General features: G+C 30.4%; 1 protein-coding gene across 4 annotated transcripts in view; it reads left to right on the plus strand.

The window, feature by feature from the left end:
- Positions 1 to 25,162, plus strand: part of LOC145256381 (bone morphogenetic protein 2-like) — a 146,439-nt gene that overhangs the window by 38,243 nt on the left and 83,034 nt on the right. Inside the window, exon 1 of one of the 4 annotated variants that reach the window (XM_080115215.1) lies at positions 14,766 to 14,976. The exons of the other annotated variants lie outside the window; for them this stretch is intronic. The gene's annotated coding sequence lies outside the window, so the exon portion shown is untranslated. Of the gene's footprint in view, positions 1 to 14,765; positions 14,977 to 25,162 lie in introns of those variants that run through there. 4 annotated transcript variants of the gene reach the window in all.

Raw genomic sequence — 25,162 nt, forward strand, 5'->3', positions numbered from 1 at the left:
TGTATGTATGTGTGTATGCATTATTTATGTCCATGTGTACGTGGGATGGAGAGGGCTCCCATAAGCCGTGGCGAAGGCAACTCCTCTAGAAGAAGCAAAATCTCTGATTTTAAAAACCATAAAGCGGGAGAGCAGTACCCGCATTAAGCTGGTCTGCAGTTTAACTTGCTGCTGGCTATCTTGTTCTTGCCTCTTGCTGGGTATCAAAATTTTTAACCGAGAGATAGATTTAGCTGTAGTACAAAGCTAAAACTCTGTAACATCATCTTTGTATAAATACTCCCTCAGGCATTTGTCTATAAAAAATAGTCCTGTGACGATGGAAAAGTTGTGGCGTGTGTAGAGCTGAAATGGTGGAAGCATGTAATAATGCTACTTCCTTGTCTAGTTACATTGGAGAGATGTGATACAGCGAAACAGTTTGTGGATAACTGTATGGATGTAACGCATGGGTTTTATAAAACATGTATAAACCACATATATATATATATATATATATATATATATATATATATATATTTCTTCCAACGGTTCGTACGGACAATGGGACAAAACAGTTTTTTTATCAAAGAAAATTGTTATTCGTGGGGAGAATAAATAGTACGTAAAATATTTGCAACGTGAAATATTTCTCCGTGTGCGTTTTGGCGTGTGCTTGAGCGCACACACCTCGTGTGTCCTTGTGTGCGTGCACGTATGTTCGTGTGTTTGTGTATACGAGCACGCATATGTCCTCCTCTATGAGTAAGTTTTGGTCAGCCTGCGAGAGAGTGTTTGAACTTGAGTTCCGTTGATCTTATTGAATTTTCATTCCCGACATATTTTTTCCTCTTTCACCAATTTATGCTTCATAATTTGAGCGTGCTGATTAATTTTCAGTTTGTTTTTCCGCGCAGTATGAGCATGAAAGAATTCCGTAAACGTTTTTTATTAACCGATCCTTTTTTTTATTATTATTTTTCTTTCGATATTTCCCATTCTAGACACTCAATGCATGTTCTAATAATACCGGACATCAAACGGCACAAGATAAACCTAGATAGTCGGGGACACACACACACACACACACACACACACACACACACACACACACACACACACACACACACACACACATATATATATATATAGAGAGAGGGGGATCTCGAAATAAAGACAAAATTGATGAACACATAACTCGGTTTTTTATTTCTCTCTCTCTCTCTCTCTCTCTCTCTTTCTATATATATATATATATATATATATATATATATATATATATATATATATATATATATATATATAAGATTAAAAAGAAAAAAGAGAGAAAGAAAGACATGGGGAAATGGTTTGAATGCTAACTAGATGCTCGGTTTTTCTTACAAAGGTTTGGTCGGACAATCTAAAGATACTTTACGTGTCAACCCTGGACAAATAGAGGGTAGGTGCGAAATGAGTGGTCGATGCTCAAAATATATGAACATTTTGAGGAATTAACTTTAAAATTAACCAAAAATCAGGAAATCAATTTAAATGAAATTTTCAGTATTTATAATAATAAAAGCATAACCCGACGGAATCTAATGAACCCATTATTAATTTTCAATATTAATGGAACAAAAGCATCCCAAGTTGTAGTTTTAAATGAATTTAATTTTGCGTTTTTATGCAAATAATGCATGGTAGATTGTAACAATTTTAAAACATTATTTAACAATTAAATAATCTTAAAAATTATTTCATGTTATTAATAAGTTAACATTTTTAGCGTATATTTTACATGTACTATTTCAATAGGTTCGTTGTAAAATAAATTGTCAATATATAAACAAACGTCATCAAGAAATTTTAAATGTTATTGAATAAAAATCTTTTTGTTTTTTAACTTTTTGCCAAAGAAAAGTAAATTCTTAATTGCGTACTTTCATAAATATTCTAATTAAAGAAACCTATTCTGCGTTATTATAACAAAAGTAAATTAAACGTAATCATTACGTTTATTATTATTTATTATACGCTTATTATTTATTATAAAAAAGTATTACATTTTTGATATCGGTATCTTCTGAGTTTAATTTACTAAACATCGTTGTATCAGAAAACTGATCATTATTTTTCCGGAGATTTTTAAAGTTGATTTATTCAGAATTGAAATTCAAAAAAAAGATTTTTCAACATTTTTTCCTGTAATTTTTTAATATGTAAATATTTTTTTTTCCTTTTTGTAATGAATTTTGGTTTGATATCTTTCATACACAATCCAAATTTAAGCATAAACTAAAACAAATAAATATGCTAAGCATCTTTATTTTCCGACTAATTTTGCCAGTACCTTACAAAATGTTGTATTCAAAATCCTAAACAAGAAACTTTCGGCATGGCTACACACTGGCTCATACGATGGATGATGCTATTTCTCCTATTAATATTAATGCAAGTAGCAGCAACGTTTATTTTGGTACTCCACCAGATCAGATGAATTCTTAGAATCTGATCAAATAAACGTAAATAGAAAATAAACGATTAACAGGGGAAAAAATTTAATGTTTGCACGATAGGAGGAGGAAATAATGTGAAAAAAGTGGAATAATAAAAATAATTCAAAGAAATAAAAGGGGGGATAAAACAGCGAGAGAGAGAACAATGGGTTGCTTTGCGAAATCTTTTAACTTTGTAGTCCTTGAGAAAACATGAGTATCATTCAATGTTAACAATAAGAACTTGTCCATTCAATAATGTAACAAATACTGTCTCAACTTGTCATGATTGATCTAATAGCTAGGAAAAATTAGGAAATTCTGCTCAGTTATGGATCCCAGAGTGCAAATACTGTTCACCTTAAAATTCGTTTACCAAAATAAAAGTATTGTTTAAAAAAACGCGTTCTAAATGGCCGTAAACATCAAGATACTATGAAAAGAGGAAACGATCCTTTATTAGAGACTAGAAGGGTTACACAGTGTTGTCCGGACATGAATAACAAAAGAAAAGAGCTAAAAATGTTTGCACACACGCGCATAACTGTTTCAATATATTCAAAACCAAAACCTGCGAATCAATGTACCCTAGGTGCAGTATTTTTTTTTAAATAACTATCAGTAAGAATGAGAAAAAAGTTGTTTTTCCAATCACCCAAACAACTTTATTCTCTGACGACACCGAAGGAAAGAGTATTACAGTATATTGTTTTACCATAATCAAGTCGGGATCACAGTAAATACAATAACGTTAGGTGTTTAAGTGTACTGCTGACATATGCACAAGCAAGTGCTACTTTTCCTTATATAATATATAATTATTAAAAAACATGATAATAAAACATGGGCGGCTAAAACACCCACCGGACATGCTGAATATGCTATGGATAGTGCTTCCAGATCGACCATTAATAACTGATGCGTGAATAGACGGACAAACACAGATATCTTAGTTTTATATAAAGATTTCTAATTGCATTTTTCTATGAGTAACCATATGTACAATCATGTTAACACACCGGTTTCTATTAGATCACCGAAGTTAAGAGATTGTGAGCCTGATCTCTCTCTCTCTCTCTCTCTCTCTCTCTCTCTCTATATATATATATATATATATATATATATATATATGTATATATATATATATATATATATATGTATATATATATATATATATGTATATATATATATATATGTATATATAATGTGTGTGTGTAATAATTTTAAATGGGTACTGTTTGTGCTCTGAAGCCTGTAAAGGGATGGACAGGCCAGGTTATTCCTGCCTAAGACATGCTAAGGCATGAAATAGTGCAACGTCCCTAGGGATTTATTCATCATTCACCCATGATTGATTGGTATTACCGGGTGATTTGGAGTGATTTCTGTACTCAAGGGGTTTCTTTAATATTTCGGTTGCCTATGGCAATCTCCCAGTCAATTTTTCTTTTTTAGCTGTTTCTAGTACTTATATAATTATTCTTTTCATCTCTTTGATAGGTTCCATAAAGATTTTCATTTTGTAATTTGATTAAACGTCAACATCTACACTTTAATAGGTTCTTCTTCGTTTTAGTAAACAAGTCATTGCTTAGAAGTTTATGATGTTCGATTTTAAAATCTTTGGATTGTGTGCGCAACATGCATGTTATAAAGGCAGACGTTTGTATATTTTCCCAGTTTCTGGTGACTTGTTTTCCCACACAGACAAGTATATTTTATAAATCATCTTTTGATGAGTTTGTTGCAAGAAATTGCCTACGGACTCTACTTTCTGGATTCGTATGTAGAGTTTATTTTGATCGTGTTGTTTGGTGCGATTATAATTATAATTTATAATTTATGATTGAAAATTGAAAATTTATAATTTACTTATCTGTGCTCGGTCGGCATCACCTGCTTATGTGTGGTGGTTGTACACTCACATATTTTCCTAAATATTTCGACTGTTTTCATCAGTAGTGTGGACAATGTGTTGCCAATCATTCCTCTAATTTCTCGTAGTCTTTTTCATTTTTTTACACTTATTGCCGCCCCACATTTTTTCGTTTTTAGTTGGTGAGTGCCAACTTTTGTGTGCAATGAATTGTGTGTGGCCGTTAGATTCCTAGTCTTTAGCTTAAGCCATGAAAGAGTCAAACTATCTTACCCAGGTATTATTATTATTATTATTATTAGTAGTAGTAGTAGTAGTAGTAGTAGTAGTAGTAGTAGTAGTATTAACAACACAAATCCTAAATAGTGATCTCTCGGTGATGAAAACAGGCGGTTTTGCTTGGAATCTAAAATCTGCACAGATTTTCAGAACTGTTCGCTAATTTCGATTACTAGTGTCACTACATTTCAACAAACACCGTTAAATTTATTCATAATAATTCATATAAAGACAGGACTAAGTAAATAGTGTATAAGGAATGGTATAAATATATCTTTCGATTAAATAGTAGGGTAGATTAGACTGTTAAGCATTGGTTGTTGTGTTTACCAAGAAAATGAAAACTATATATTAACAGTCTTTCTCTTTTTAGTCCAATACTGTTCCCAGTCGTCTTTTATTTCTCGATATCACTGGACTGAAGCAATGAATATTAAGAGTAGTTGGAATCACGCAATTCCTTAAAGATGCACGAAATAAGTTTTTTCGTCTGCATTGATTTCATGGGACTGTCTACGGATGACTCGTCGACCACGCGACGATTTACCATGTGAACCTCAATCAACATGGACGGTCAAGATTCAACGTGGCGCCATCGAGACATCTGTAGAGATTATAAAGAAAACATATCGTATATATTGTATCTTAGCATTAAGCTTTCAAGAGCATTAAATTCTAAGAGGAATTAGTACACATTTTGTAGTTTAATGAAAAACGTTATCTTTTCGATATGTATGTGATTATGGTTCTAAGAAGCGATCGAAATATCTTGCGATGTGTTTGTGTTTTATATATATATATATATGTGTGTGTGTGTGTGTGTGATGGATGTGTGTATTGCATGTATATAAACATATATATACATATATATATATAAATATATAATTAAATACATATATAAATATATAATTAAATATATAAATATATATGAACATATATGAATATATATACATACATCAATTTATATTAACATATATATATATTTATTTATTTAAATATGTATACATTTATATAAATATCATATACTAGACGTACCCATCCGCCCACGCGTTGTCGTGGCTGAGTCTGGTTGACGCAGATATTAGATTGAGTTGTATCGCACAGACAAACGCACTCAAACACAAACACAAAAACCCGCACACACATTCACGCGCACACGCAAGCACACACGGAGGCGCACACACACGCTCACACAAAAGCTCACACGCACACACACGAACGCACACACACATACGCACACACAAAAACACACACGATCACACGCACACACACATACTCAGACACATTTTGCAAATAGTCAAGAATAGAAAGTGTAAAAGCTTCAAAATATCACATAAAGGGATTTTGAAGTATGTAAACTGTCAATTTCTGGTTATGATTAAATGTAAGAGTCAAGCAATTGTGTGTAAGGTTTCGGCAAAATTCCGGGTCTCGGCTATATTATTCACTTAATTGGGTCATTTTTATTTGGCGTATAAAGAATGAATATGTTAGTCAATCGTACTTAAAAAAATAATAGTTTAGCTTATAAATAGAAAAAAAGATACAATGGCTTATAAACATATGCCAATGCGGCGAAAAAACAGTATTTAATAGCAACAAGTACGATGAAGATAAACACAAAAGATTCAGCACAGTAGCGTAAGTGTATAAGAACAATTAACAGCTACGGTATATTTAATGTGAAAATCAAAGATTTCCTGACTGATAAACATGTCTCGATTTGTCGCAGTTGGTTAATAAGTTTGTACTTGGCTTACTTAATATAAAACGATTGCCTTCGTTTAAAACGAGCGTTCGATTTTGTAATAAAATATAGGTTCTGGAATAACAGAATTGTCAGCTGTCAGCCAATAAGATTTGATAATTGATGTGAGAAGAGAGAATTTATTATTTTTGAATTGGGAAATGGAAAGATTACGTAATGTCTATGAGATAGTCAGTTAATAAGAGTGAAATGCCATATCTTTCGAAAGTGCAGAAATCCTCCCTGTTATTATTGGGTGTGGTAGAAGGACTTGTTATTTAGAGAGAAAAATAGGAATTACTTCCTTTATAGAATTTGGCGATTATGATGCTGCTGCTCCAAGGATGTAGTGCAGGATTTCATTATGACGACTAAATGTGTTTAAAATGGATATGAAAAGTTACATAAGATAGTGACTAATAGTCTAGGTATAAAAGATGTCATGTGGCATCTGTTGTTGTAAATTACACTTACATATGATATTTTAATTTATGTAGATTTTGTATTTATTGTTATTGAGTCAATTATCTATTTTATATATATATATATATATATATATATATATATATATATATATATATTGTACCTAATATTTATTAGAGACTTCGAAAGTTAAAAAATAAAACAAAATATGACTTGGATGCTATCGAAACCAAAACATATAGCACTCCAGTATTATTTGTTACCGTCTAAGCTAAGTTCTTACTCGCATAAAAACTTCCATATAACATTTTAAAGATATAAATGTATATTTCTGTATGCGTAGAAGTAAAACGTTCAGTCAACTTATGCCTTTCAAGTTTCAATTGTTTGTCAATTTTGACTCCTTAGCAGCTAATTTATATGCTACAAACCAAATCGAATTTGCTTTATAGGTCCAAAACTATCATAAATATCAAGGACTAAACTGAAATACTTTTTTAAATAGTATTTATTGCAGTTCTTAGAATTTAAGGTCAAAATGTGTCTGGTGTACAATCATGTCAAAGACGATTCGGAATTATTTTTATTTTCTTTATTCTTTTATATGTGAATTCAAATATGTTCTTCTTCAGCTGCTTTTTACTAAGGCCACAGATAGAATTTCAGTGAAAGCATTAGTATCTTTTAATTTATTTGGCAAACTTACTGAAGTTGTTGATAAAATAAAAGAAAAAAGCATATAACTGCATTTGTTCTACAAATAAACATAATAATAATAATAATATTCGTAGCCGTAGTAAATACGATGATAATTATAGTAATAGTATTTTTAATATATATTTATATACAAATCTTTATAATATATATGCATATATATAAATATATGTAAATATATATCATAATTTAGGAATGTAAAATTTATGATTTGGAAAAGTTAAATTTCAGATATAGAAATGTTATTGTATGCAAGACACAGAATACAATATAGTAAAATATATTTCTTAACCCATGAGTTTCGATGTCTATATATCTCCTCGGAGGAAAATATTAGCAAATATTATAAAAGGTTTGCACCTAATAAAATATTACATCCAATAATATTTTGTAAGACCGATAATCACTGGATTTGCACACCAGTAGATTTATCGTATTTCATTATTCTGAATATATATATATATATATATATATATATATATATATATATATATATATATATATAGTAAGTTATAAATTATATATGGCGATTAAGCTACACTGAATATTCCGCGTTTTATCCACTCTAGGATTCTTCAGGCTTATGCGCCTGAAAAGTCCTAGAGTGGATGAAACGCGGAATATTCAGTGTAGCTTAGTCGCCATATATATTTTATAACTTACTAACTAACTCTACCTACGTAGTGAGCACTTTTGAAGTAAATACAAGTTTACGCATAAATTTATACTTTCGTATATTAATTTTATGTGAGTAAATGAAGTACTTATATATATATATATATATATATATATATATATATATATATATATATATATAAAGCTACGCTGATGAGAGACAGAATCTCAAAACCTGTATGTCCGTAGATTTATAAGTAGTATGAAAATAATAAATAAATAAAATACTATTTGTTTATATCCAAACAAAATATAATCGATTTTCTTAGGAAAAAGATCTCCAAGGTTGAAGACGCTTATTAACCGTATTATCATTTAAAAAATAAACAACAAAAATCTACAGCAGTTTAAAAGCGATGAAAATAACACTTAAAATGATCTATTACTGCGTGACGTAACAATAAACGCACAAGACCCTAATACACATGTTTCAAGTTCGATTCCTTGTATTGCGAAACATGCACGGCCGTAAGTTACTGTTATATATATATATATATATATATATATATATATATATATATATATATATATGTGTGTGTGTGTGTGTGTGTGTGTATGTATGTATATATATATATATATGCGCGTGCGCGCGCGTGTGTGTGTGTGTATATAATAAAACAATTAGATCCGGACTTAACTCATAAAACCGATACTTTAAGGCAAATTTAGACTAAATACACCAAAATGGTGCTCATCAAACCTGATACACCGATTCAAACCATTTTCTAGCCTACCGATGCGTTTATATAGAATTATTTGTCATTAGTCCCAAAATACATCTTGATTTTCCACATTACGCCTTCAAATCTCTTTACCTGAATTATACTTTTAAGGTCCAAAAGCAGCTACTAGTTAGTGTTCATTAGATTTTAAGAATTTGGTTGGAGAAGAGAAACCATTTGAAGTTCAATTCGTGTATTTATGTCATTTTTCTGCTCGATTTATGACACCGTGCATTGTTTTGATGAAAGGGCACTTCTTCATTTGATAACCGATTTCGGGCAATTTCTTCCTTAAACGCACTAATAATGTTATACTATAATATTCGTTATTGTTTTCGCTTCCTTTCTCCAAATAATTGAGGAACAAATGAAGTTGGAGAATATAGTCCTTAAATCTTTCCTGTTATTTGCTTCATTTCTCGCTTTGTACAACTTTTATTTGCTGCTGTTGTTTTATTTGACTCCGGATAGTGATGACACCATGTTTCATCCGTTGTCATTTACTGACGCAAAACTCATTTTGGTGGTGTTCAAAACAATTACAAAGAATGCTATGAATCGTGGACGCCTTTGTTGCTTTGGATTCATTATGAACAAACGCGACATTTAAGTTTCTCCTTGACAAAATGATGAATTCACGTCTAATAGCTTCAGTGTTAGATTTTCTTGTTGTGGCTATTTTATAAGAAGTAACACGAGTGTGAGATCAGTCAGGCAATACCGATAGAGTAGAAAAACCAACATGAAAAGGAGGATGGAGAGAATATTCCCACTGGATTGCAAAGTCGATTTTGTACTCTGTCAAGGCACTAAACAGTGCTCTGAGTGACACCTCTGAAGGTGCAACAGCAGTACTGTATATTAGAATTTTTCAGACTTATCTAAGTTGCATCAGACGGTACTTTCGACAGCGTTAGATTCATCCATTTCCATAGCAGCCTTAGCAACAAATTTGGATTTTGCTTTTCATAATCAGTTTTATGTTAGAAAGTACTTCACCGAAATTCATATGAGTAGATCTGACAACTTCATTAATTAATGTGTTTAATTGCTAGCAGATGAACTTGGCTGTCTGGCTATAAAATACGTTGAAGATGTTTAAATGTATGAAACTCACATGTTTATTTGCCTACGAGAGCAACGACACCATAAATTAAGCCCCTCAAAATCCATTACACAATAAATTAAATTTCTTGAAATCCACAAACAAGAAATAAAATTCCTCCAAATCCACGGCACAATAAATTAAACTCATCCGAATCCACGAACAATAAATTAAATGACTCGCTCTATGAAAAATCCATTAAACTTCTCAAAAATCATCTCACAATTAGATTGAATTTACAGCTCTACAAATTGTTCCCACTTTTAATTTTTCCACAAATCTAAACGTATTTTTCGAATACAAACGGTTTTATGCGATAATAATGTGTTTAGAAATAGTGCTAAGTAGCATGTTTTAGACTTAGCATAAAATTTATATTAATCCATAAACAAATATTAAATTAATAATCAAAATAAATTTGTCTTTGTCAGTTTTTGCATTAATATTCATATTCATATATAATATTTTAATTGGCGAAGTTAAAAAAAAAAAAGATGAGAACAGGAAAACAAAATAAGCATTGCTACATATTAAGGTGAAAAACAAAATTAACATCGCATTATGGAAATTGATTTGCTTTCTCTTTTCTTCTGAATGCTTGAAATAAATTCGTGCTCCAGATTTTACTTGAAAATTTCGCGTGACGTAACGTATATACATACTTCCAGAGGTGAAACAACAAATGAATTTTTTACAAGAGTGCGCAATACCGAAACCGAAATAGAGCCACTCGGCCATATACCACTATGTCACTAGTGACATATGGCCGAGTGGTCCTAGACGTTCTATCAAAGTTTACAGTTACCCAAAGGTGCTGAGTTCAATCCTGAACGAAGGCAGTGAAAAGTAACATTCAAAACAGAGAATCAGCAACTATGTCCCAAAGCCTAGCTGCAGCCCGAACACGATACCCCCGTAATAATAATAAAGGGTTGGGTTCGAGACTCCTAACAAACGGTTCCCCAGTTCGATAAAAAAAACACCTGATGAAGGCCGGAGGGCAAAACGGCCGAAACGCTGTGACTTTAACAACCAAGATGAGGAAGTCAGTCCGACAATCTCAATCAATGAAAACACCTCATCTCAAAAATACAGACAATTACTATGATTTATATTTCTTGTCGATAATATTCATTCTGGTTCCATTAATACTTTCTTTATTCTCTAAAACGTTGACGCAGACACATGTCATAGTGCATACATCGTTTCTTTGGGACAAATTGATCACTGTCAATGATAGCATTTATGACAGGTAGGAATACACATTATCTAGGAGAATGAAATTCTAAACTTTCTTTATCCAAGTTTTTGTTTCGAGTTGTTCTGGATTTCTCCTTACCACTGGGTTCAAGCAATACCGGTTATTAGAGAGGCACGGGGTAAATATTCATACCTTAGCTTCACTATAGACTCCTCGTGAGCACAACTCTTACGGAGGGTGGGTATGTGCTTAGGGACAGAAAGAAGGTGTTTATAAATATTTCTATAAGTTAAGGGTTCGATTTATTACTAAATAATGAGATCCGTTGCAATGGTGATAAAATAGGTATTAGCAGTTTAATTGGTGATGATGTTATGCCGATTGTTTGGCTGACATCAACATGTCGAGGTTTTACTCTTTGTGATTTCCTCTCGGCAGAGTCTCTGCTATTTTATTAAAATAGCTTTCCGTCAATTTGAAGTGTGGTCCTATGCGATTCAAAGAAGTCCAGTTTTTTAAAAACTTTGTTTTCTCAACCTGTGAGAAGGGGTTACTTTATTGTTATTTGTCCGAAGCCCCTCTATTCGAAATGTCGATAGCGTTAGCCAGACGATTTTTCCCGGCCAGAGGGCACTTGATGTAGAGAACAGGTCTCAAATCCAACTTCTCAAACTAGTGTCACACCTCTACTAGTGGAAAAGAAATAAATAAAACAAAATATTTTTCTTGTACATTAGAAATTGTAGTCGTTACAAGCGAGAAGCCGGTGTTTGTAATACTTGAATGCAGAGTTCAAATCGTCTCGCAATCAATACGATCACGTCATTCATAATTATGTGTATAAGGTAACATGAATTATATACATGCCATATGATTTATCATTAATAAATAATTATATATATATATATATATATGTATATATGTATGTAAACGTATATATGTATATATATATATGTATATATACGTATATATGTATATATATATACATATATTAATTAAAGAAAAATATTAATCAAGTAATCAACGTTTCGTATTTATTTTTAAACTTTTTTAAGATTAAGATTTGAAGATATAATATAGAAATACAATGTTTGTAAATTTGTGATGTGAAAAGTACAATTTTTTCTAACGAAACATAGCCATTGGAATTCAAGCAATATGGTGTAATTATGACGTGAAAAGAACGTTGTTTTTTTTTCCTCGAACGAAATTAATTAAAATTACAAGTTCGGTCGAAGTTTTACGCAAATCTAATATGTCACATAATATAAAAGTGATCTTGTCTGCGGAATAGGGTTAGCTTCACATACATTACTTGGTCCATAATACATTGAACTGTAGAAAACGTACTGTTGAGTTTATAAAAGCTTCATATATATATATATATATATATATATATATATATATATAATAATAGTGCTTGAAATAAAGTTTGCAATGCAAATGTCAAGTATTATGCTAAAGAGAAACATTCATTTCGGACGCTCAGCTATCATATAAAAGAATCTACTGTTTATTTTATATGTCTGGCCTTACTCCTTGTGGTGCAAAATAAAAACGTCACGTATCATAGTGGAATTCTGCTTTAAACAGAAACATTTATTTCGATGCGCCCCTCTTATATCAAATAATCTACTGTTAAAGTTATATGTTAGGCCTTTCGATTAGTGTGGTAATAAAACTTCCTAAATGTACTTGTGATGTTAGGCTGTGTAAGGTGTTAAGTGTGGTCAAAATCACCTGTTCTTTCTTGCATCGGTTTATTTGGATTAGCAATTATCGATACTTGTCAAACAAAACCTATCTAAGAACACTGCCAGACACATAAAGTATCTTCGTGAAAAATTTCATAAAAATCAGCCTAGCTGTTTTCGAGTCCATATGGAACGAACTCACAGACACGCATACAAATTTCCTTTATATATATGTGTGTGTGTGTGTGTGTGTGTGCGCGTGTGTGTGTGTGTGTGTGTGTGTGTGTGTGTGTGTGTGTGTGTAAAATCTACTTCCGGAATATAAACAGTAATAAATACAAAAATGTGTAACGCACTGATTCGCTGATTCGCTTGTGGACATTTAGACACTAGTCGAAGTATATTATTATATTTTACTAGAAATTCCAAATTCTCAGTGAGTCTTTCGCTTTCATCAGTCAAACATCCCATGAGCATAAATGTCTTCCGATGTATTTCTAACTGGTAATTATTGATTCTGAGTCCATTTGTTGAAAACTTGTACAAAAAGTGGAATCGTTTAACCGAATTGTAAGTTGGTTGATCAGGGGATACGTCCGAAACTACATTCTATGTGTATAAAACTCTGTGTATCTGTATGTGATTTTCCTAAAGTTCCCTCTAAAAATAAACTTACAGAATCTACATAAAATCTCAAATCTATTAAAAATTACCAGGAAAACAATATACGTTTTCCAGAATGTATAAGTCCATCTATAAATCCCCTTAAAACATCAAATATATTCTATTTTTATGAATTTGAAATCATATGTATAACATTTCTTTTGCAAGGAGAACAGAAATGCTCTGAAATCTCGAAGTACCTTTCCTAAACTTCCTAAGCTATGGACACAAAATCCACTTGAATACTTCAAATATATCATATGTAAATGGAAATTGTCATACGGAGAAGAATCTCTGGGAAGACAATGGAAGTGGTTTTGAATGGTTATGCGGCAAATATTTACATAACATATTTCTAATTGACCCAAAGAGTTGATTTTCATAAAAATTCAACCATGTGTAATAGATACTAATTTAGAGAGTTGTCAAACATTATATCTAGAGGGCGAAACGGGGGAAGTACAATAAAAACAAATAAAATAATATGTTGTTAATCATCATTTAATCATGTGTACATATATATATATATATATATATATATATATATATATATAATTATATATATATATTTATAACATGAAATGAAATGTCAGAAATTCTTTTATCAAATCTGATTATATATTTGTCTATTATTTCATGTATTAATTATTCTATCTTTATAAAACACATAGATACACACGCGCGTGCGCATGTGTGTGTGTGTGTGTGTGTGTGTGTGTGTGTGTGTGTGTGTGTGTGTGTGTGTGTGTGTGTGTGTGAAGAGAGAAATAGGTGGGGGAATTATATGGGAGGTAAATGAAATTAATAAATTTCCCGACATTTTTAGAAACATCGCAGGTCCATATGCGCGATCGCACGCACCTCCATACCCATGTTTAACAGCTGCCGATACGAATCCGTGCATCCGTCCGTCTGTCTGTTTGTCAGCTTCTTATGTGTGTGCGTGTGTTTATTTGTGTATGTTCGTGTGTGTGTGTCTGTTTAACCCATCTTCTTGTACCGCTGAAGTTTCCTGCCGGCTGCAGAAGAAGAGGAAGAGCACTGGGTGTGTGCGGCCCGAGGAATCTCTCTCTCTTTCTCCCTCTCTCTCTCTCTCTCTCTCTCTCTCTTCCACACACTCTCTTTCTCCCCCTCTCTCTCTCACTCTCTCTCTCTCTCTCTCTCATGTCATGCCTTCATCTTCTTCATCAGTCGGAAGAATCATCACCTTTGTCGGCATAGAACTCTCTTCGACACCTCTACCGATCCTCCGGCTTTTAATACTTTTAACAGTGTGGCGTAACCCTTGCTACCACCTCACATACATACATACACACACCTGCACACACGCTCATCCACGACGAAAAACTCGACCTCCCTCTCTCACACCTGAAGCGTCTGTCCTTTTTTTTTCACCTGTTCGTTAGCATAATTCGAAAAAGGTACGTACAACGATCGACAACATATAGGTATAGTTTTTTTTTCTGTAAGCTTTTCAAACAGATCTTTATTTCTATCTGCGTTCCATCTATCTATCTCTGTCTCTCTCTCTCTCTCTCTCTATATATATATATATATATATATATATATATATATATATGTATGTATTTATATATATATATATATATATATACCCTCTCTCTCGGTTCTCTTTCATCTCCTTCTTCCCGCTCTCTCTCTCTCTCTCTCTCTCTCTCTCTCTCTCTCCCTCTCTCTCGCATATATGCACAGGTACGCGTTGTGATTGTGTGTATGTCTTCGCCAATGCGCGTGTGTCATAAATCGAACTTTATCAAAACTGTGCACTTGTTTATTTTCTAATTTGTCTTCACAATAATCTTCATTTTATTACAATTATAATAATGTATATATTATTATTTGGCAGGCTCAATTGTAGAATAGGTTCACTGTTGAAGAAAATCTTATTTAATTTCCTTGATTTTCTACCTTTATTTTATTCCATAACGTCTGTCTTAAGTTGTAAGTGACGTTTCATAAAACTTTGTTGCAAATTTAACTTTAAATCAACGTTGGGACTGCTCGCAACCATTTGTTTTCTTTGTGATTCACATTGATTTTAACGACCATTATCAACACGTAATTATAATTATCGATTCGTTATGACAATCAGAAGTCGTTTATACAATTATCAAGTTGTGGAAAAAATTATTGACTCGTTATTAGAAGTATGGATTCATTATTACAAATATTGACTTGTCCTAACAATTATGGATTAGTTATTATAATCATTTAGTCATTATTACGATCATCAAATCGTTATTAGAATTATTGATACCTTATTACAATTATGAAGTCGTTATTACAATTATCGACGCGTTATTAAAATCATCAAATCGTTATTACAATTATCAAGTCGTCATTACAATCATGGATTTGCTATTACAATTATCCACTTGTTATTACAATAATCAAGTCGTTATTATAATTATCGTTATTACAATTATTAACTCGTGATTACATTTATCAACTCATTATATAGCATCTATATATTTGTTTTATTTGTTTTATTCCATAAACATTGAGATTAAAAGTTTGAATTAAAGTAATATTTTCTAGATTTTTAAAAGGAAGTTATTGTATCTAGATTGCAAATACATTTTACGGCCCACAATAAATTTTATCCAAAAAGCAAGTGAAATAGATTCAGCTTTTTAACAACCCCTTTTAAACATGTATATATATATATATATATATATATATATATATATATATATATATATATATATATATTATATATATATATATAAATTATAAATATAGAAATTATATATACATATAGAAATTATAAATATATATATATATGTAGATAATATATATATATATATATATATATATATATATATAGAGAGAGAGAGAGAGACAGACAGAAAGAGAGAGAGATGTAATTGGACTTTTTTCTATAAAATCGATCACTATACTCGTGTTTTTTCCAATAATCTTACAGGTAGGTAGGTATATATATATATATATATATATATATATATATATATATATGTATGTGTATATATATATATATATATATATATATATATATATATATATATATATATATATACTAGCAAAAGTAACCGTCGGTGACTGGGTTAAATAACAGTGTACAGAAAATGGACTCTGATTTATGAAAGTATGATAGGTTATGAAAAGGAAGGGTTGTAAAGAAATAGCTTCGAATTTAGGGGTATCAAAACTAAAGTAAAATATGATGAAAGTAAAGATAAAATAGATAAACCCCATAATTTATTATACCATACATGTTCACACTGAATCACTTATCACAATATTCTGTGGATCTATATTAAAAAAAACTTGTTAAACTTTGTGACATATTTCCATTCTTTGGAGGTCAGGTGTGAACAAACACCCCATAATTTTATTATACCATATTTCTTCAAACTGAAACATAATTATCAAAGTATATTTACGCAGATAGATATGAAAAGTCTTTATTAAAATCTGTGCCTATTTCCATTCTATGGAGGCCAAGCGCGAACGCAGACCCCACAATTTTATGATACCATCCCTATTTAAGTTAAAACATACTTATCAAAGTATTATTACGTACATCTATATCAAAAACACCTGTAAACGTTTTTTTATTTAATTTTAATATATTTTATTTCCATACTTTGTGGACCAGGCGCGTATGCAGACCCCACAATTTTAATGAATTATCATTATGCCAGATCAAACATAACCATTCCTGTGTCTCGATACATCTTCTATCATTATACGTGATCAGTTTTCTATAATAGTCAACCATATAGGAGCCTATTCGTGACCAGACACACACAGACGTTTAGCTTTATATTATATATATATATATATATATATATATATATATATATATATATATATATATATATATATGGGGGTGCGTGTGTATGTGTGTAAATATATATATATACATATGTACCAACTCTTGTTCTTTTTTTAATTTTATGCAGCGATTCTACTTTTTTTCGTAATTGTTTCGTCTCGATTATTTTTTCGATGTCTTAAATTACAATTGTGATTGAAGTTATCGTTTATTTCTTATAAATAAACGCATCGATTTACAATCGCTGACTGTTCAAAGTCTTCAAATAAATCCGTTTTACAAGTTCTCCTTCTCCTTAACTAAGTATCGAACTTAATAATAGAAAAACCTAATGAGAATCGAGCTGAACTATATAAATATATTTTTTTCTAACTTTGTTTTATTTCTTTTATTGTAAATAGTTTTCCCATTATTTTTAACCAGGTTTTTGTGAAATTTCATTGAATTGCTTATATTATTGCTTAGTTTTTCCATTTATGTAACCTAATTATTGAAAATTACCATAAGCTATTTGAAAAGTTTCTTTACAAAGTTTCGATGTGAAATGCCACTGACAAACGATATGTTGTTCGGCAAATTGATTAGATATTAAGCTTTACTATCGTTGTATTCTCATTTGAATTCAATGGTGCAAATTCAGTCTGTTTTGGGAATTAATTTTACCTGTCCTGCGACGCACGCACACACACACACACACACACACACACACACACACACACACACACACACACATATATATATATGAGATGAACTTTGTCACTGTGTGAGTTCGTTCCCAATGACATTTTTTTAATTTAGCATGAAAGTACTTGATGTATCTGGAAGTGTTCTTATGTAGGTTTTTGCATTGGAATGATTCCGATAACTCACGCAAATCGATAATCGAAAAAAATCATATTAAAGAAGGATGTATGATTTTGAGCAAAATTATTACTTTTGTACAGCCTATATTACAAGTGCATTTGAGAATTTTTATCACCGCACAAGTACAAAGGCACAATCTATAAGATCAATTGTAGATTATTTTATAAGAAAGGTGCGCGTTTGAAATGAATGTTTCTTTTTAGAGCACAAGTAAACCATGATACTTGACTTTTGTAACTTTAATGCAAATGATTATGTAAAAGTAATTTTATTAAATCAGCAGACAAGACATGGTTTCAAATTTAACAAGGGGAACGGTACATGAGCGTGCTTTCTAGACAAAATGGACGGTCATGCGGTGTTCCCTGTTCTTAGATGTGAAACCGATGGTACATATATACTTCTGATCTCATCACACACACACACACACACACACATATATATATATACATATATATACACATATACATATATATATATATAATTTCTTTCGCCTTACACTTTTCTAATTGCAAAAATAATAGCATAATAGCAAAACACTACGCAAAAATAATAGCATAATAGAAAAACACTACGCAAAAATAATAGCATAATAGAAAAACACTACGCAAAAATAATAGCATAATAGCAAAACACTACGCAAAAATAATAGCATAATAGCAAAACACTACGCAAAAATAATAGCATAATAGCAAAACACTACGCAAAAATAATAGCATAATAGCAAAACACTACGCAAAAATAATAGCATAATAGCAAAACACTACGCAAAAATAATAGCATAATAGCAAAACACTACGTAAGTTGCATATTTCTTTCAGTACTAAACGTATTTTGTTAAAAAATAACTATCAATATACACATGTATATGCATATAGTAATTTTTCTCAATGTGTAAATATGAATAGTACATATACTAGAGTTGGGACGATTAATCGAAATCGCAAAAATCGGAACATTTGAGGTTTCAGAACTTTTGAGGTTATCGGAACTTTTGAGGTTATCGGAACATTTGAGGTTATCGGAACAATTGAGGTTATCGGAACTCTTGAGGTTATCGGAACTCTTGAGGTTATCGGAACTCTTGAGGTTATCGGAACATTTGAGGTTATCGGAACATTTGAGGTTATGAGAACTTTTGAGGTTATGAGAACTTTTGAGGTTATCGGAACTTTTGAGGTTATCGGAACTTTTGAGGTTATCGGAACATTTGAGGTTATCGGAACTCTTGAGGTTATTGGAACTGGTATCGGAATACAAAAAAATTATGCCCATTTTCCCATGTAAAAAAAAAAAAAAAAAAACGATTCCTTTACCTTTTTTTATTTGATTTCGTTAAATAATAAATATTTATTGATTTAAATTTCCAGTGAGACTAAAATCTACAGATCATCACCTCACAAGTGTGTTTCACGTTTAAGAAAATTTAACATGTGTTTGGACTGTAACCAAAACAAAATAACCATAATTATTTTTAAATTTCTAAAGAATCGGAATCGGTAATTGTATCGGATTCGTGAATTTAGTGATGAATTATTAATTGTATATGAGTCGAGAAAGTATTTGAATAATCCCATCGCTAATACACACACACACACACACACACACACACACACACACACACACATATATATATATATATACAGGGAGAGAGTGGGAGAAAGAGAGAGATATATTATATGTCTATATATATAGACATATTTACTTAAAAAAGTGTCGTATATGTATTTACTTAAAAATAATTTTTATTAAAGACTTTAACATAAATATACATATAGATATGTATATATATATATGTACATGTATATATATATATTAATGTAAACAAAAATATTTTGAATAAATGCATATACAAATATAAATACATACGTGTATTTATATATATATATATATATGTGTGTGTGTATGTATGTATAGTAAGTTATAAAATATATATGGAAATAAAGCTACAAAGAATATTCCGCGTTTCATCCACGCTAGGATTCATCAGGCTCATATATATATATATATATATATATATAGATATATATATATATATATATATATATATATATATATATATATATTAGCAAGGAGACACGACGTTGTCTGTGATTGTATAAAGATCGACAAATTTTGCCCTCTCTTATACATTTATTCTTTCTGAAATCATTGAAATCGCACATGTTTTAATGAAATCGATTAATTGCCTACTCTGGTTAGGGACCTCCCACGCATTTTACCGAGAGTAAACTTGACATGCCTCTCCTTGTCCATAATACATTGTGGTCTACATTGCACTGCTGAGAATCTACTGTTGATTTTATAAAATTATCTGAAAATAATTGCTTCACTTTAATTTTAAATTGCAAATGTCTAATATCATGGTTTAAATTGCAAATGTCTAATATCATGGTTTAAATTGCAAATGTCTAATATCATGGTTTAATTGTAAATGTCTAATATCATGGTTTAATTGCAAATGTCTAATATCATGGTTTAATTGTAAATGTCTAATATCATGGTTTAATTGTAAATGTCTAATATCATGGTTTAATTGTAAATGTCTAATATCATGGTTTAATTGTAAATGTCTAATATCATGGTTTAATTGCAAATGTCTAATATCATGGTTTAATTGTAAATGTATAATATCATGGTTTAATTGCAAATGTCTAATATCATGGTTTAATTGCAAATGTCTAATATCATGGTTTAATTCTAAATGTCTAATATCATGGTTTAATTGCAAATGTCTAATATCATGGTTTAATTGCAAATGTCTAATATCATGGTTTAATTGTAAATGTCTAATATCATGGTTTAATTGCAAATGTCTAATATCATGGTTTAATTGCAAATGTCTAATATCATGGTTTAATTGCAAATGTCAAATATCATGGTTTAATTGCAAATGTCTAATATCATGGTTTAATTGCAAATGTCTAATATCATGGTTTAATTGTAAATGTCTAATATCATGGTTTAATTGCAAATGTCTAATATCATGGTTTAATTGCAAATGTCTAATATCATGGTTTAATTGTAAATGTCTAATATCATGGTTTAATTGCAAATGTCTAATATCATGGTTTAATTGCAAATGTCTAATATCATGGTTTAATTGTAAATGTCTAATATCATGATTTAATTGTAAATGTCTAATATCATGGTTTAATTGTAAATGTCTAATATCATGGTTTAATTGTAAATGTCTAATATCATGGTTTAATTGCAAATGTCTAATATCATGGTTTAATTGCAAATGTCTAATATCATGGTTTAATTGTAAATGTCTAATATCATGGTTTAATTGTAAATGTCTAATATCATGGTTTAATTGTAAATGTCTAATATCATGGTTTAATTGTAAATGTCTAATATCATGGTTTAATTGCAAATGTCTAATATCATGGTTTAATTGCAAATGTCTAATATCATGGTTTAATTGTAAATGTCTAATATCATGGTTTAATTGCAAATGTCTAATATCATGGTTTAATTGTAAATGTCTAATATCATGGTTTAATTGCAAATGTCTAATATCATGGTTTAATTGTAAATGTCTAATATGTTGGTTTAATTGCAAATGTCTAATATCATGGTTTAATTGTAAATGTCTAATATCATGGTTTAATTGCAAATGTCTAATATCATTGTTTAATTGTAAATGTCTAATATCATGGTTTAATTGTAAATGTCTAATATCATGGTTTAATTGTAAATGTCTAATATCATGGTTTAATTGTAAATGTCTAATATCATGGTTTAATTGTAAATGTCTAATATCATGGTTTAATTGTAAATGTCTAATATCATGGTTTAATTGCAAATGTCTAATATCATGGTTTAATTGCAAAAACTTCTCAAATTCATTTGTGATGTTTGTGAGCAAACTTTAGTCAAAATTTAATCTCTTCTTCAATCGGATTATTTCAATAATCGGTTTTCCATATCTATCAGACGCATTCTAATCAACCTACCTTGAATCTACCTACGTAAGAACACCTTCAGACACACTAAGTACCTTCAGGTGAAATTTCAAATAATTCGACCAAGCTGTTTCCGGGTCAATAGGGAATGAACTCGCATATACTCACACAAAAGCGCATTTTATATAATAGTTAGAGAAAGCGATGCATGTGTGTTGTTTAGTATAATAAGGACACGATCGACTCAAGTTAAACAGCAGCTAATCACAGCACGCTTCAGTGTTTTTGTTACATGTCAAACGAACAAGTTTTCGTATACCGACGACATTAAAATTAAAAATATTTAAATTTTCTTAACTCTTAAACATTTTAAACAAAAAATAGAAGACATTCCAAAATATTTCTTTCTATTCGAACGTGAAGAAATTTTTCACTTTTAATTTTGCTGTAACAAGTGCATGCTACTTAAAATACATGAAAACATGAACATATATATGTGTGTGTGCGTGTGTGTGCGTGTGTGTGTTGTGTGGGTGTGTGTGTTAAAAGCAACATCGATATATAATAGTACTAAAATCCTATGTCTAAAATCATGATACTATGTCAATCAGAATCTTTTATATGATTTGGATTCTAGAATAGGGTTAAGATTTAAGGCTTTCAAACTGGGTTATCTTGGCTAATTGGCATCTAATGACTATGGATCAATTTTAATGCTAATCTGAAATATTTGAATTTGTAAATGGGAGGGTTTTTTATATAAAATGTGCCTTAAATCTCTCGTAGAAAATGAAATTTGTGGAATACTTATTAGTTTTGATAACTCGTATGATTGTTAAAATTGCGCAGAAATCCGAGATAATGGATTTTTCGTAAAGTGTTCCGACCTTTTATAACCTAAAGTAACCTATAGATATGTGCTTTCTGTCTACATTTCAAGGGATAATCATTATATATATATATATATATATATATATATATATATATATATATATATATATATGTATATATTAGTAAATATATATTATATATTCTCTATAACATATGTACGGAAGCAGATTAACCCCTTATCCCTAATTTTTAATGATCCGTTAATTAGTTTATGAGTGAACCTATTAATATATATATATATAAAATGCATACATATTGATAGGTTCATATATATATATATATATATATATATATATATATATATATATATATATACCTGATTTGTATTGAATATATACCGAGTAATGAAATGCACTTTGTGTTTACAATTTACTGTTTACTGTAATTTCATAGTTTTGCCCGACTCTCAGAAGTGTAATTTGATCAATGAAAATGTTCGTGATATATATCTTTGGTATATATATATATATATATATATATATATATATATATATATATATATATATATATATATACCAACCATTTTTGTCCGTAAAATCGGGTAACTGTCAGAGCTATTTACTCAGCTTTATACCAAATTGATTGTTTAATATGGATATGGTTACATGCATCGAATGGGTACTATAATACTTAGTTCGCTGCATCTTATAATAACAAAGGTCCATGCAAAATTACAGCCAACTCGGCAAGTAGTCTCCTAGAAAATGTAGAACGAACAGACTGACAAACAAACAAGGAAACTAAAATATGCTATATATATATGTGTGTGCGCGCACGCGCGTTGTGTTTGTTTATGATTTATGAATAAGATATACAGAAAAATATTTTTCTAAAGCAAGTTTTTACAGTTACACGATATTATGAATTTCCATTTTTATTAGCGTGTTGAGGTATAAACAATATAATAGTCCCTATCCGGCGTTAGTTGACTTTAATAATGAGTTAAAATAAGGTTTAAGTTTTTATTTATTTATTGAGCCGTTGGAATATTTAACCTATGCTTAAAGTAGTTAAGTAATTTTAATTAATTTATATTTTTAAATAATTTTTGAGGGACCCCAGATTCGTAGGAGAGAAGGGGTAAACAGCCTGGAAGCATGAAGAAGAGTGTGTGTTTATATATCTAAACAATGATATAATTTCAAAATAATAAAACTCAATAGTTAATCATTTAGATGTCCTTTTGCAAACCAATATTCAAATAAGATAAAATTGTAATGTAAATTTTAACTGTTAAAATGAGAAATCTCATGACTTCTGTAGATAAGTAATAGATATGTGTTTTCTCTCTACATTTCAAGTGATAACCATTGTATATATATATATATATATATATATATATATATATATATATATATATAGAATATATAAAGCTGAATGTGCGTGTGTGTGTGTGTGTGTGTGTCTGGTCACGAATAGGCTCCTATGTGGTTGACTATTTAAAAAAAAACTGATTACATATAATGATAGAAGATGTATCGAGACACAGGAATGGGTATGTTTGATCTGGCAGAACCTGTGTTCATTAAAACTGTGGGGTGTATGTTCGCGCCTGGTCCACAAAGTATTGAAATAAAAAAATTTGAAATAAAAAAAACGTTTACAAGTGTTTAGATTGATGAGAATACTTTGATAAGTATGTTTTAACTTAAATATGGATGGTATAATAAAATTGTGGTGTCTGCGTTCGCACCTGGCCTCCATAGATTGGAAATAGGCACAAACTTTAATAAAGACTTTTCATATCTATCTGCGTAAGTATACTTTGATAATTATGTTTCAGTTTGAAGAAATATGGTATAATAAAATTATGAGATGTTCGGTCGCACCTGACCTCCATAGAATGGAAATATGTCACAAAGTTTAACAAGTTTTTTTTATATAGATCAACAGAATATTGTGATAAGTGTTTCAGTGTGAACAGCTATGGTACAATAAATTATGGGGATTATCTATTTTATTTTTAGTTTCATCATATTTTGCTTTGGTTTTGATACCATCAAATTCGAAGCTATTTCTTTACAACCCTTCCTTTTCATAACCTATCATACTTTCATAAATCAGAGTCCATTTTCTGTAGACTGTTATTGAATACAGTCAACGACGGTTACTTTTGCTAGTATA

The sequence above is a fragment of the Euprymna scolopes genome, chromosome 32, assembly GCF_053919585.1.
Source record: "Euprymna scolopes isolate OS-2025 chromosome 32, ASM5391958v1, whole genome shotgun sequence".
NCBI classification, from domain to species: domain Eukaryota; kingdom Metazoa; phylum Mollusca; class Cephalopoda; order Sepiida; family Sepiolidae; genus Euprymna; species Euprymna scolopes.